The sequence below is a fragment of the Notamacropus eugenii genome, chromosome 6, assembly GCF_028372415.1.
Source record: "Notamacropus eugenii isolate mMacEug1 chromosome 6, mMacEug1.pri_v2, whole genome shotgun sequence".
NCBI classification, from domain to species: Eukaryota; Metazoa; Chordata; class Mammalia; order Diprotodontia; family Macropodidae; genus Notamacropus; species Notamacropus eugenii.
The window spans coordinates 138,660,839-138,674,369 of record NC_092877.1 but is presented as its reverse complement, the minus strand read 5'-3'; the positions used below and the strand labels follow the sequence as shown (position 1 = coordinate 138,674,369).

The 13,531-nt window shown below is 40.6% G+C and overlaps 1 protein-coding gene across 8 annotated transcripts in view; it reads right to left on the bottom strand.

The window, feature by feature from the left end:
• IL15 (interleukin 15) overlaps positions 1 to 11,800 on the bottom strand; it is a 172,925-nt gene extending 161,125 nt beyond the window's left edge. For 3 of the 8 annotated variants that reach the window (XM_072621120.1, XM_072621119.1, XM_072621115.1), the window contains exons 1-2: positions 11,702 to 11,798; positions 1,844 to 2,042 (exon numbers count right to left, since the gene is read on the bottom strand). The gene's annotated coding sequence lies outside the window, so the exon portion shown is untranslated. Of the gene's footprint in view, positions 1 to 1,843; positions 2,276 to 11,701 lie in introns of those variants that run through there. The other 5 variants (XM_072621123.1, XM_072621122.1, XM_072621118.1 and 2 more) reach the window with 4 other exon arrangements.
• Positions 11,801 to 13,531: the final 1,731 nt, after the last annotated feature.

Here is a 13,531-nt window from a genome sequence, read left to right as displayed (position 1 = left end):
CACCTATATGTTCTAAAATGTTTATAACAGCTCTCTTTGTGATAGCAAATAAGTGGAAACTGTGGGAATGCTAGTCAATTAGAGAAGACTGAATGAGCTGTAGTATATGATTGCGATGGATTTCTACTGTATAAGAAATAATGATCTCAGAAAAACGTGGAAAGACTTGCATGAAACAAAGAAGAGGGAAATGAGTAGAACCGAGAGAACATTGTATACAGGAACACAATATTGCTTTAAACAGGACTTTGAGCGAATAAACCATTTTGACTATTATAAATACCCAAAAGAACTAGAAAGGACATATAAAGAAAGACTATCTGCCTCCAGAGAAAGAACTGACAAACTGAAGTATTATAGGATAAATTTACACATACATACTTCTTTGTGTCCAGTGGTGGTCATGGGGGGAGGGAAGAAAAAAAGAAAAAAAAGAAATTTACATGTCAACTTTGTTGTCTATTTAAAAGGAATAGCAAGTTGTACATAGTAAATTTGCAGTTTCATGTGCAATCATCTTTTTCATTATACTATGTCATGGAAATGCTTGTTTTCTCCCGCAGATTAAAAATAAAATAATTTATTTAAAAAGTATTGCCAGAACGCAGATAAAGATGTGAATAAACTTTAGAAGAAAGGTGCTGTCAAAATACACGACTTCAGCATTTCTTCCTTACTTCCCTACAATCACTTCATTGGTGATCAACAAACTTCCCCGACATCCAGGTGGGCTAAGAATAGGGTAGTCAGCCAACCAGCATTTATTAAAAGCTTGCTAGGCACTGGGGATACAAAGAAAAGCAAGACAGTCCCTGCTCCGAAGGAGGGGAGAGGAGGCTGGGCGGAGGGGGGAGACCTCACAGAAGCAACGGTGTGCAAACAGTTTACGCACAGGAGATAATGGCAGAGGGAAGGCACTACAGACTGGGAAAAGCTTTTCGCAGAAGTGGGGGTGGGGGAGATTTTTAGCTGGGACTTGGAAGCCTGAAGGGGTAGAAGAGGAGGGAAAGAGTTCCAGGTCAATGCTCTGTCCTGTCAAGGATTCTTCTCTATTCAATGTTTATCTGATCAAGGCAGTGCGGGAGCCGTTGGCGAATACGACAATCATGCGCCCCCTCCCCCCAAACACACACACGGAGGAGGAAGAAGAGGAAGAGGTGATTCCACACTTTCAATAGTTACTGCGAGAAATGTCAACTGCAAATCTCGAGGTGCAGTTTTGCGAGCGTGCCTGTACTCAAAGCCACAAGTTTCCGGCTTCGCAGCGCGCCCCTCCACCTGCCTGGCTTCTCAGTTTCTCGCGCTCCTGCTAGGGTTCCTGTCACCCAGAGCCGAAACTGAAGTGGGCAGCAGATCTACGGCTTGCGGATGGTGGAAAGAAACTGGAAGTGGGCAGAGAAGGCAGGGCGGGAGGGAGCGGAGCGCAAGGAATAGGGGTGCAGCGAGGGGCTAGATGCCAGGTGCCAGGAGGTGGACGCTTGGGATGGAGGATTTGTTTGAGTCTTGGGTCTGCCAATCCCAGACGGATGACTTTGGCCAAGTCTCGGCTTTCTCTTCTGTGAAATCGCACGGGTTGTTGGATCTCTAAGGTCCTGGGTAAGCTCCAAATAGTAGAGACCTCAGGCGAATAAGTGAAGAGCCCAGGGGCCCAGGAGCCTAGCTAGGGCGCTTCCGGGATAAAAGGGAAGAAAATGAAAAAAGCCGCACCGCCAAAGCATGGCTAAGGCAATCTCCTGGAGCGGGGCGGGGGTCACAGGGCTGGAGGGTACCCGAACCGAGAATGACTGAGGGTACTCAGCTTTCCCACCTCCCCCATGCCAAGCCGAGGACTCGCAGGTCTTACCTCCATAGGGTCCCGGCTTGCAAGCAGGTTCTGGGATGCGCTGAGGTCGCGGGCAGGAGCCGGGACTGGAGCAGACAAACGTGAGAGCCAGGGTGACTCCCAGTCAAAGCATTGCACGGCTGTGCGCGGAAGCCGGCCCTCCGCCTTCCAGGGTCAGCAGGGCTTCCCCAAGAGCCAAGAGAAACAACCTTCTCTGCTGCTAAAAAGAAAAGTGAAAGAGGAAAGTGTCCAAGAGCCGCAGCTGGCTTCTGGAGCTGGCCCCAGGCCGGGGGTAGCGTCCGTTGGGGAGGTGGGAGTGGGGAGTGGAATGGGAGCAGCCTCCTTAGACTGCATGTGTCCCAGGGGTGACAAGCCTCCCCAGGTCAAGCCCAGAATCCCGAGTTAGGCAAATGGATTTGGGGCAAGGAATTCTCAAGTTGTCTGCAACTCAGCCGTCAGCTGTTGGGGCAATTGCGTAGGGCGGGGAAATGGGAGGAGGTGCTACCTGTCTGACAGGTGCCCACAGCTGGCGAACTCCAACGCCTGGGAGTGAGAGTTTGACTTTTTAAGAACTCGTGGTGCCCTGGCCCTGGAGCAAGGTAGGGGGTTCAAAAGACAGTTACTGCAGCGTAGAAATGGCTAGAGAGGATTGGAGAAGTAACTAAGACACCTCTGGAATAGAGTGTCCCGGGATCCCTCAGCCTACAGGCACCTAGGGAGTGTGGTTTTATTGGAGAAAATAGGGGAGGCAGACACACATGAGTATCTCCAGGCTATGGTGTCTGCAGGCTCGCAGGAGTCGCGAGCCACGCGAATCACCGAAACTTTCTGAGCATCCGTTTTCCACTCTAGAAAATCGAACCATGCCATGTTCTGCGCAGTTTTTTGGGGAAAGGCGTTTAATAAGTGTTTATTGAACAAATGTAACTAATCTGATGAATACTCCAGGTAAACAGAGGGGCAGCCAGGTGGCACAATGGACTGAGTATTGGACCCTGAGACCAAAAAACCTGAGTTCAAATCCTTCCTCAAAGAAACTTCCAACGTACTGACGTTGGCCAAATCACTTAACCTCTCACAGATTAGGTTTCCCTTTCTGTAAAACAGGGATAATGACAGCACCTACGTCACAGGATTATCATGAGACTCAAACGAGGTAACATCTATAAAGTTCTTTACAAACTTTAAAGTGCCATATAAATGCTAGTTGTCATTATCATGTGTTCAGGACACGAGGTCCACCCACATTAGCTTTCACGCTCAAATGTAAGCTTGAGTGCCAAGCCTGCTTCATTCAGTTTTTCCTCTGCTTCCTGGTTGCCAAGCACAGAACCTTCCACACAGGAGGTGCTTAATGAGGCCCTTAATAAAACCTCCTAGAAATGAATTGATTCGAATTGCCTTGGGATCAGAGGAAGCTAGCTGTAAAAAAAGAAATGAGAAGAGCAAGAAGTCGGTGTGCCAATTTCAGGCCTCAATACATCCTTTTCCTTTTCATTTGCATCCCCAAATATTTAGTTCCAGTTCAGTTTTCTAATTAGATAAAAAGCTACCCCCTGCACCTAGCTAAGGTTGTAGTTAGGTTCTCCGTAACAGCAAAAGCTTTGTAGCCCAAATAGCCACGATAAACTCAGTAGCAGAAAAAATGTTTCCTGAATACAACTTACATTTTTATTGAATGCAGTCCATTTGATCAGATATGGAAAATCTCTGATGATGAGCAACCAAATAATTACTTTAAAACCAACATATGAACATTTTCTGCTTCTGGAGACATGAATGTGTCAAAAAGACTAACTGAAGATTGCAGTCAGAAAGTTCCAAAAGCATGCCCGTAAGTCATTGTTAACCTGACTCTTCCACTGATAACTTGTGTGACCTTAAGGTAAATCACTTAACCTCTTCAGGCTCCCTCAGGCTCCTGATCTTTAAAATGAGAAGGTTGGATTAGCAAATCCCTCCTCTCTAAACCAGTGACCCCCAACATTAGAAAATGAATCTCCACTGGCATTTTAGAAGAATTAAAAAACAAAGAGTTTTGTTATTTTGACAATTCAGTTTAAAAAGTGTTTATATTTTAAGAATAACCTAAAGTAGTGCCTGTCAACTGAGAATTATGTTGACCATAATTATAAGGCTAATAAACATGCCACACTTCCCAAGTGCAATCTACAGTTAGTTCTCTGACTCGCTATCTAAAGCCCTTCATTGGTTTTCAGATCATGATCATTCTCAAATCCAGATTTTGCAGGCATGGGTACCAGCAAGTGGAGGATCTGAAAAGTTCTCCTGTTTGGAAGGTAGTACCTGAGATAAACCTAAGGAAGGGAAGGATTCTTAAGGGATGAAGTGAGGAATTAAGTGCAGTGCAGTTATGGGCTACAATCAATAGTGTGCAGGTAAATGTTTAACGACCAGTTCTCAAAAACTATAACAAAACCATATGCAGGACACACTTTTAAGTTGAATCTGTATTAACATTTTCTCCATCACCTTCTTAAATCTAGACAATTAACAAAACAATCAATCAATCAATAAATCTCAATCAATGAGATTTGCCATTTTCAAGGTATAAATGTTCAGATTGAAGGTTTAACAATCACCTCTGGGAGCTAGTTGGATCTGGCAACAGAACGGCCCTGGTATAGCCTGTGCAAAGACACTGGACCTCAAATTCTTAGCATAAGTAGTCCATATATAATCTCAAAAGATTTATACAGTGGGCTGCTGTAAAGAGGAATGACTTGCCCAGGAAATGTAATAAGCACTTAATTAGGACTTGCCACCTACCTGGCACTGTACCAAGTACTACACAAATATTATCTCATTTGGTCTTTGCAACAACCCTCCAACACAGGTACTGTTATTTTACAGATGATGAAACTGAGGCAGCAGAGGTTGTGACTTGTCCAGAATCACAGTTATATTAAGTGTTCCAGGATGGAATTGATTGCCTGGATTAGGTTTTCTTGACTCTTCACCCAGAGGTCTATTCAGTTGATCACACAGCTGACCTTTGTCAGGGTTACAGTCAGATACAGAAATTAAAACCAGGCTGTCCTAATTTAGAGACTAACTAGACTTGAAATGAAATCTTCCTGACTCCAGGTCTAGCGTGTGCATGTGTTTTCTTTTGTAATGTAATTGATATAGAAATATGTTTTGCATGTCTTTACATGTATAATCAATATTATACGGTTTCACCATCTAGCTACTTCCATAGTAAGTGATTTATAAATATTTAATGGATTTAATTCAATAATATCAAGGTGCTATTTAATATTATAAATTAAGCATGGGGTATTTCAATTGACTAAAAAAAAAAAAGCCCTATTTCAAGCCAACTGACCACAATAGCAAAACCAAAGGTATTTTAAGGAGAGATGTGAACCTATTACTGACAATAAGATTTATGGTTAAATATTGAATATACTTGTTGGAGTGTTAATTTGGAGGAGAAATTTTGATGAAATTCATTCTGGAAATAGATTAATCATAAATGCTGGTGAAAATGAATGCACTTGCATATCAAAATGAATAAGGATTTCTTCTACTCCCTTCTCCTCTGCCTTTCTCTTTCCTCTACCTCATCTACTTTTCTTCCTGTTTTCTTCTTTCTCCTCCTTTTCATAACTTTATTGAGGGAACGAGAGGCCCTCTGAAGGAAAAACAAGAATGGGAGCCAACAATTCAAGCATTCAGTGCCAGAAAAGAGGTCCATGATTTTATATATATACATATATATGTATACATGTACATATATACATATATATAATATCAACAAATCTGGGATTTAAAAACATGAAACAGAGTCAACATTGGGCAGTACTCAGTCCATGACAACCTTAAGAATTGAGGCATGCAAATATTTCTTTGCTATATTTAATTTTTAAAGGCCAATAAGTTTTTCAAAAACAAACTTAAATACACTTCTAAGAAAAGTACTCTCACCAAAGCAAGAACAAGCTCCATTCTTGTTTCTAAATTCTTTTTGTTTATTTCATTAAATATTTCCCAATTATATGTAAAAAATTTTCTAACATTCATTTTTTTAAAATTTTGAATTTTAAATTCTCTTCCTCACTCATTGAGAAGGCAAGCAGTATAATATCGATTACATATGTGAATTCCTGCAAATACATGCATTTTCCATAGCAGTTATGTTACAAAAGAAAACACAAGCAAACAAAGAAAGCTTAAAAAGAATGCTTCAACCAGCACTCAGGGTACTCATCCTTCTTATCTGGAATGTAATCCTAATTTTTTGTCATCTGCCTCAGGCATGTCAAATATCAAAACCAGATTTCTAATTCTTGGACACTATAATGTCTCCTTGACCTATTATGTGAACTTCTGTCTATTTAGATATGCATCTCTGTCTCCTCATCTTTTCTCTGGACTCTCGTTCCCTGGAATCAGACCCCTAGTTACTCATATACCCTATAGATATTCTCCAACCTTGTTATTCTCCCTTAGAGAGAGACCTTTAGTCCTCTAGCTACCATCCAGAACAATGATGTCAAATTCAAATAGAAAGGGGGGGACACTAAACCTTATATAAGGATCCCTACAGGCTACACATGAACTTGGTCTTAAAATGTAATGTTATCCATGTTTTATTGTATTTTCATTTATTTTGTGAACTATTTTCCAATTGTCTTATAATCTGATTGTGGTGATACTAAAGAATTACAGGCTGCAGGCCAGAGGGCTGAGTTTTTGACCCCTCTGCTTTAGAGAATGTCCTTCCTGTCCCCTAGAGGTCACCTTTGAAGTCCTATTCATTCTCATACAGGAAAAAAAAAACTGTCTGGCCTTGGATCTCCTGGTCACCTCCCTTGGATTCTGCCCATTTGTGAACAGCTCCTTGAGTCTCTGTCTATACAAATCTGCAGTTGTCTTCCTGTTTCTCCTTGGTGCCTTTTGACTATCTCACTTGAAGTGATCCAGGAGTCACTAGTCAAGAGGAAATTATTTTTCTTCATCTTTTTGCTGTACATTCATTTCTTTTCATTGTGTAATCTTTTTTATAAGAACAGTCTTTAAACGCAGCCTATTTCTATACAATATGACTAGATAAAAACATATTTTTGCATATCTATCTAGTTGTTTGTGCTGAAATGGGCTGAAATTACCTACCCATTCAGTGAGGATGATAAGGACATGGTGCTGGTTTAAATTGCAACAAATTTTCAGTTATGTCTATTCATGAAAGGTCTTGAGCCCCAAACATTTATTTATTTGCTTTGGAAGTTGCTTTTAACTTTAAAAAAAAATCCATTCTAATATGGGCATTTCTAATAGTCAAGATATTCAGGATACTTTAAAACGGCAGCACATATTCTAAAGGCATTAGTGCACCAACTTCCTTACTAAGTGTCCTTCTTTCTGAACAGTTGTCTACATACTAATATAATAGAGTAGTGGATTTATTCTCAAGAAGAACTAAGTTCCAATCCCACTTCTGGCACTTATTTCTCTGATTCTCAGTTTCCTCTTTTATAAAATGGAGACAATGACTCACAAGGCCCTTTTGGGTCCAAAGTTGATATCATGTATATAAAGTCCTTTGCAAACTTCAAAATACTTAATATCAGATGTATATCTGGTTGTTGATTTGAAGGGTACAACAATATCCTTATGACCCAAAGTGTCTAGGGTCTCCTTGAAGGCCTAATGAATTTAAAACACTATGTTAGTCAATGGGAAGGTACAAAAACTAAATTCCACACGACCCTTTATGAAATTTACAGTCAAGTCGGGAGAGATGGTACATAAGCTATAGTCACTATAATATGGAATGATGGTAGAGAAGTTGCAAAATTAAGATACGTTAAGTTCTGTAAGAGACCAGAGTTGGGGTGAGTGGAGAAGAGAGAGAAGGAGTTTTAGAAAGATGTACATTAGAACCAGAGTCCTTAAATGATAGGTAGAATTTCCGCTGACAGGGATAGTAACTGCTTGACCAAAGATATGGGAAGCAGATATAGCAGAACTCTAAATGACTACCAGGGCATCGAGTATATAGAAGGGTGCAAAATGAGATAAGCCTGGAAAGTTGAGATGGTACCTAATTTTGGAAAGCCTAGAATATCAGGCTAAAAAATTTGAACTTGAAAGCTGTTGAACTTATATTGATGGTATAAGTAACGATTTGGAGTTAGTTAGAGAATGGAGGTGATAAGAGCCATGGTCTAGATGGTTATAAGAATATGGGATAGAATGGGAGAAATGGAAATAGAAAAGAGGAACAGATGTGAGACATATTTTGGAGGTTCAGTGGACAGAACATGACAACTGAGTAGATCTAGGAAATGCTCTTAGAAGGCAGGAACTATTTTCTCTTTTCTGTCTTTCTTTTTCCCTTCCCTCTCCCTTTTTCTTTCCCTTTCTTTCCTTCTTTCTTTTTGTTTTTCTCCTTCCTTTCTTCTCTCTTTTCTTTCTTTCTCTTTGTATCTACTAAAACTTGTCAAATTGATTTGAACTGAAATGAGCGAAAAGCCAAAGGCAGTAAAAAGACACATTGTTGATGAAAATTACCAAGTCAAACATAGTAACATTTTTTGAGGGCTGGGGGATAGCTACATTTGCTTTTTAAGTCATGTTGGGCTTGAAGGCAAGATTATTATATTCTAGAATCAGTAGTTAAAGATGGAGGACTGGAGCTTTGGGAAAAGGACAAGATGTGAGACTCTTCAGCCTAGAGGCAAAAGCAGCAAATGACATGGCCAAGAGAGACTAATTTCCTCTCCACTAAGGAAGTCACATTTCCTGTGACAATGCAAATAAAGTACTTGAGGAACATTTGGGAGACTACTTCACTGCCTGGGAAGGAGTAGGTCATATGCTTAGCTTGAATTAAAGTGGGCAGGCTCTACCCCTGCACCCCCTTACACCTCCAAGGTTACTTCTGCTACTCTTTGCAGCAACAAATAAACAAATACATGAATGAGTGAATGAATGAATGAAGAGATAGATGGATAGACAGAAAGAATGTAGGTGCCCATTAATAGAGGACTCTCTGAACAAACTGTAGTACACAAATATAATGGAAAAGTATTTCACCAACAGCAATAACAAATGTGATGTATTCAGAGAAACATATGAAGAGGAAGCAAGGAAGCAACTTATGCAATGACTGCAGTAATGTAAACAAATTCTAAAATAAACGCAATACAATGACCCAATATTGTGTGGTTATCCTGACTAATCTTGACCCAAGGCTCCGCCCCTTCCTGCTCCACCCATGCAGCAAATTCTTCCCGCCACAGGTTCCATGTAACTCAGATTTCCATGGTACCCAGGCAGGCCACATAGACCTATTAATGGATGGGAAAGATCTTCCCATTTAAATTACCATTACAGGCATCTATCAATAAAACATTAGCTAAAAAGAAGGAAAAACAGCATGAAAAGAACCATTACCCATTAGTCTTTCCACTTAGTAAAAGTGTTACTACATCTTCATATCTTATCTTAGGATCTTCTAGGTCTGAGCATTGTTTTTAGTTATATAGGAGTTGCATAGTTACAGAAGAGCAAAGTCCACAGGTGACAACTATTGCTTAACCTAACTCCTGTTCCCCATTATTACTATCTTCTCATATAACAGGTTTTCCTTCCCAGGTTTCATATTCATTAGGCAATGCCCTAAGAAACTCTTCAGGAATTTGGAAACATGTAAGATAAGTTTTGGCAGAGAAGGAGGTGGTGCTTAGAAGGCCAGGCCCAAATATGGTGCCACAGTAGAGCAAAAGGCAGCCAGGGAAGGCATGAGGGCACTTAGGGTAAGAACAAGAAGGCAAAAAGAAGCCTGCAGTAAGAGGAAAGGGGACAGGAGACCACAGTAGACACATAGAGGTTTCCTATTGAAAACAGCCTACATCCATTCAGACTGGTGTAAAGAAGATCGGTTAGACTTACTTTAAATATCCTGTTTGCCACTGGCCCTAGAACAGAAAGAAATTCATTTGAGCCTATAAATGAAACTTTTTCCTCCCAACTTCCACTGGATTAAGAGAATCCCAGACACACTTGATTTTATTCAAGCGAGAAAGTGATCCTACAAAAAGAATTCCAAGATTTGAAATTTAATCAGGAGAAGTCCAGATGCTAGTGATCATCTAAAGAGTCACAGTGAGTTAGCTATATTGGCGGTGCTCAAGATTTTGAATAACATAAATCAACTCTGGGCCCAAAGAGTCTTCTTGATAACTCTCTTTGGCATAAAGGTGACATTGCTTTCTCCAGGGATACGCCAGAAGAGCACAAGCTCTGGCAGGTCCAATCAAGCCATAAAAGCTTTGAATGTAAGCCCAGTGAGGCAGTCATTGGAAGTGATGGGGAGAGGAAAAGAGCAGGCAGGGGAAGAGGTTCAGCACCTGAAGTTTGGCCTTCAGATGATGAATATTTTTGATCTCTCCTTAAAACTAAAAGTAGACACTAGGCAAGAAGGAATTAAGATTTTTATTGGTTGGGGCAGTGCCCATCCTGATGAAATAATAGTGCTTTGGAAGCCTGAAATTTTAGCTGTTGATAAGCGCAATGAGCAGGTGAAATTAACATCTCCAACTCGGTGTGCTTTCCAATCTCTTTGGTCTACATAGGACTGGTCCTAGTCAAATAAGTTATCAAATAGATAAATTTATCCTCACTGATCTTCCCCTTGCTGGCAATTAATTCCTTCCATCCCTGGCATCATGCTTGACAGGGAGTGTCCTTTCTCTGCTAGATATCTCAAAAGATGGACAACATTCCTTGCTTCCTCCAGATCAGAATTTGCGTGTGTGTGTGTGTGTGTGTGTGTGTGTGTGTGTGTACCATGGACTCATTTGGCAATCTGGTGAAACCTATGACTTCTTTCTCAGAGTTATGTTTTTAGATGAGAGAGATAAAGAGAGATAGAGACACTCCATCTGGGATGCCACACTGACAGACATCAGGTAAACTGAGTCTGGTGCAGGGAAGGGTGAACAAGATGGCGCTGGAAGGGACAGCCCCGCCCCTGGTTTGTGTTTGTTACTATAGTTCCAGCTTGTGTTCATTACTATAGTTTCAGGTTTGTTTGTGTGTGTTACCATGGTTCATTGGGCTGGCTGGCAGAAACTATATAATCAGAATGCTTGCTTGAATAAATCGGAGTTGCTTCATGACCCACTCTCCCACCTCATTCTTTTACTCGCAAGCTCCACAGGAGGACGAGCAACCTGCTGGTCAGGCATAAGACTTGTTCCTCTCAGCGTGCTATGCTGATACCATAGCATCTCTAGACCAAGACACACAGAGAGAGAAGGTTAGAGGAAAGAAAGGAGAGAATATTTATTAAACACTTACCATGTGCCAAATGTGCTAATATCTAAAACAATAAGATAAAGAAAGTAAAGCAGGTCCTACTCTTAAGAGGCTTATATTCTAACATAGGAAAACAAATCATACAGGGGATCTAGAAAACAAAAGCAGGAAGAGGAAATGTATTCAGGCAATACAGGTGGTGTGTGCTGGAGCCAAAGGAAGCTGACCTAAAAAGGAAGGGAAGTGAATAGTGTGGCTGTGATGCCTCAAGATACTGTGGTACTGGCCAGGGACTGACCAGTCAGTCACCAAGGCCCCCCTTCAGGATGGGGTCATCCTCGAGAGGGCAAGTCAGAAGGTGTGGAGGCAGAACAGACTGAGAGGGAGCAGCAAGTGGAGTGAGCCACTAGACTGGGGCTCCTCAAGATGCCACTGTACTGGTCAGGGACTGGTCAGGATAGATGCATAGCAAGGACTCCTCAGGATAGAGTCTTTCAATGTGTAAGATAAAATATCTAGAATTACAAAGAAAACCAATTATGTTAAAATATAATTATAGATTAAAAAATAAAACACAAGCTTATAGACCTCAGCTTTAGAAGACCTCCACATCTTTGCTGGCTTCCTGTACTCTACTCCAAGCTCATTTTGGCTTCATTCTCAAGAACCTCCTCTCTGCCAATGTTAAAATGGTAACATAAACTGATCCCTACCATTATTCTGTTAGATAGTCACAGTGTTACCTTTCCTATGTAACAATGTTCTAGCCCACATTCCAGGTTCTAGAAGGCCTTGAAAAATGATGTTAATAATGGAAATTTCAGACAAAGTAAATTTCCAATCAAAAGAGAAAGTTGCAAGGGTAGGCTTTGAGAGATCTTCAAATGCCTCCTAGGCCTTTTCTTGTTCCTCCCTTTTTCCCTTTATGGAAAATAAAGATATTATTTCATGACATTGACATTTCATAATGTGACATTCTTGTGACATTTCATATCATCATCAAGGGTTTTAACACAAAAAAGCTTTTTTATTTTAAACTATAAGCAATGATAATAGCAATGACATCTTTTGGTAGTTCTCCATGGACTTGATTAAGCTAAAATGAAAGCCATAGTCACCCTGCAGCCTAAAGGTTTTCACCTTTGTGCCAGGTAGTTGTAATCTCCGAGTAGGCACACAACATTTATACTTAATTTAGGCTCTTTGTGTTTTTTCATAAGACCGGCATAAGTAGGCAATCCTTCATATCTGTGCTTAAATTCTCCTTATAATACATAAGAATTAAGAGTTCTTGCTTAGTGACTTTAGCGCCAATGTGATATTCACAGTGCCTATGGGGGCCATGAATATCCCAGTGCAATTCTGAATTGAAAAACACAACAGACTCTCCAAATGGAAGACAGAACCAAAACCTTTATTTAGACACCAGAAAGCCGAATCCATCTCAGCAACAAAGAAATCTATGCACAATAACAGCGAAGGGGGCAACACCATCCCCGATCCTTCTCTCTGTTAGGCTTCCCCCAAGGCAGTTCTGTTAAACAAATCACCAACCAGCTCTTTCACTCACATTAGCCAGCAACCTACATCCTTCCTAGCTTTAGACTGCTCTCATGATTAAAGTCTTCTCAGCTCTGCTCTAGCTCTGCCTCCTCCTGTTCCACCCATTCAGCAAACTCCTGCCACCACAGTCACATGGATCAGTTAATGAATGGGAAAATCTTCTCATTTAAATTACCATTACAGTGACATATCCAGCAAGATAGTGCAGTAGATAGAGAACTGAACGTGGAATCAAGAAGACCTAAGTACAAATTCAACTTCAGACCCTCACTGGCTGCGTGACCCTGGATGAATTATTTAACCTCAATTTGTCTTAGTTTCCTCAACTGTAAATAAGGGTAACAACATCACCTATGCACAAGGTTGTTGTGAGGATTGAATGAGATAATATTTGCAAAGCACTTAGCTAAGTGCCTAGAATTTAGTAGGCACTATATAAATGATTATCCCTTACCCCTTTCTTTATTAGGTTCCTATTTTATCTGAAACAATGAATTCAATATAGATAGTATCACTTTTTTTGCTAGATTCCTTTGTGTCTTATTTCCTTTCCAAAAAGCTTCCCCAGGTGATCTCTTAAAAGGGAATTCAACAAATTAAGTCAAAAAGCATTTTTATTAAGCATCTACTATGTGCCAGACACTGAATTGGAATTGGAAATGTAATAAGTTAACTGGAAATATGGAAGTTACTAATCTACCTTTGGGCTAGGGCAAACTAATAGATCTCTCTATGTCCTTGTTTTCCTCATCTTCCCCAAAGGAATAGCAATGCTTATTGTATGAGACTGACATGACTTGTCACCAATCTGGTAAATATTTAACAATGAGTTCTTGGAGGGAGAAGGGGACATAC